The sequence below is a fragment of the Mauremys mutica genome, chromosome 8 (genome assembly GCF_020497125.1).
Source record: "Mauremys mutica isolate MM-2020 ecotype Southern chromosome 8, ASM2049712v1, whole genome shotgun sequence".
NCBI lineage: Eukaryota > Metazoa > Chordata > Testudines > Geoemydidae > Mauremys > Mauremys mutica.
In genome coordinates, this window is record NC_059079.1 from 55,911,850 (window position 1) to 55,913,975 (window position 2,126).

Consider the following 2,126-nt stretch of genomic DNA (forward strand, 5'->3'; position numbering starts at 1 on the left):
GATGGAGCCAGAGGAGACACAGCTCCATGGAAGGGCAGGGGGCGGGGCTGGGGGCAGTACAGCCATGCCAGAGGAGCTCGGCTCCTCCTGTGTCTTTCCAGGTCGCCGCACCCGCTATAAATATCTTGCTGGTACGGCGTACCAGACCAGACCGCCCTACTTTCACTGCTGAGGGTTAGGGTTCCAAATGGTAGGGCTTCCTGGATAGGGATAAGGTTCTAAATTGTAGGTCTTCCCGAACTAGGGTATTAGTTGCAGAGGAAGGGGCTTTCAGGGCTAGAGTTGGGGTTCTGCATGGCATGATTTCTTGGGATAGGGTTTCAAAAGGTAGGGCTCTGATTGCGAGGGTATGGATTCCAAATGATAGGCTTTCTTGTGCTAGGGTTACGGTTCCAGAGGGGAGGGCTCGAAAGGGTAGGATTTCTCTGAATAGGGTTACGGTTCCAAAGGGTAGTGCTACCTGGGCGTAGTCACAGGGCCGGCCAGGTTTGTATAATTTTTGGTGGTGCCCAGAATGGGTCCAAGTCCCGCTCCCCCCACACCTGCCTTGTAAGCTGATATATATACCCGTATTTTCCGGTGTATAAGGCGACGGGGCGTATAAGACGACCCCTTAATTTTACAGTTAAAATATAGGTTTTGGCCTATACTCGGCCTATAAGACGACCCCCCCTTCCGAGGGGGGGAGCCCAGAGCCTTTTAAATCCCAGCCGCGGCGGGGAGTCAGAGGGCTCTGGGCTACCCGCTGCGGCGGGGAGCCCAGAGCCTTTTAAATCCCAGCCGCGGCGGGGAGTCAGAGGGCTCTGGGCTGCCCACTGCAGCGGGGAGCCCAGAGCCTTTTAAATCCCAGCCGCGGCCGGGAGTCAGAGGGCTCTGGGCTGCCCGCTGCGGCGGGGAGCCCAGAGCCTTTTAAATCCCAGCCGCGGCAGGGAGTCAGAGGGCTCTGGGCTGCCCGCTGCGACGGGGAGCACAGAGCCTTTTAAATCCCAGCCGCCCGCTGTTTATACCCGGCGTATAAGACGACCCCTGATTTTTGGGGGTTGTTTTTTAATATAGAAAGTCGTCTTATACGCCGGAATATACGGTATATATATATATATGGGTGGGGTGGGGCTGGAGATGAGGAGTTTGGGGTGCAGACAGGCTGCCCCTGGCTGGGGTCAGAGAGGAGGTCTCCCCCTAGCCCTCCCCCCACCGGCAGCAGTGAACTCTGGGGGAGGGGTCCCCTCTCCTCCCCCCGCCCCAGGCAGCACATTCACCTTGCACCACTGTTACTGCACATACTCCTAGGGCCCCTCTCATGTCCAGGAAGCCCCCTCGCCTCCCTTTTGGTGGGTGGGGGGGCTGCCATCACGTGTGCGCCTCCTCCCCTGCTGTTGCCCCTCATTGTAGCCTCACTGGGGGATGGGGCTGCCCCTTGCCCAGCGTGGGGCAGGTGTGGTGACTGCAGGCGAGGGGGGCCCCCAGTGCTGGTGGAGGGTCTCGCCGGAAGAGGGAAGGGTCCATCCGTCCAAGGCGGAAGGGCAGGGGCAGGGTCAGGGTCAGGCTGGGTCAGCTTGCCCTGGCACTAGTGATTGGGAGGCACTAGGAGCCTGTGGCGGCAGTGGATGCTGGGAGCCGGCAGGGCAGAGCACAGCGCGGAGCTGCAGGGGGCAGCTGCCCAGGGCACAGGCAGGGACGCACGGGGGAGGCACATGGGGACGGCAGGCGGGGCCGGGGAAGAGACCTGACCCCGAACATTGGTGGAGCCGGGCCCCCGGGCCCTGAATATTGCTGGAGCACAGGCACCATGGGTCTATATAACTCACTGCACCTGGTAAGTCAGGGTCCCAAATTTTAGGGCTTCTCAGGATAGGGTCAGGGTTCCTGAGGGGAGGGCTCCCCAGGCTAGTGCTAGGGATCCAAAGGGTAGGGCTTCTCTAGATAGGGATAGGGTTGCAGAGGTAGGGCTCCTCGGGCTAAGGTTTCAAAGGGGAGGGCTCCCCATGCCCTAGATTAATGTAAAAAATCATTGTTGTTCAGTGTACTCCTATGTCTGCAACACTCTGTAGTGAGGAGGACGGGGCGGAGCCAAATCCATCCTCCTCCCGCTCTACGAGAGAGCCAGGAAAAGGAGAGCCCTGGAG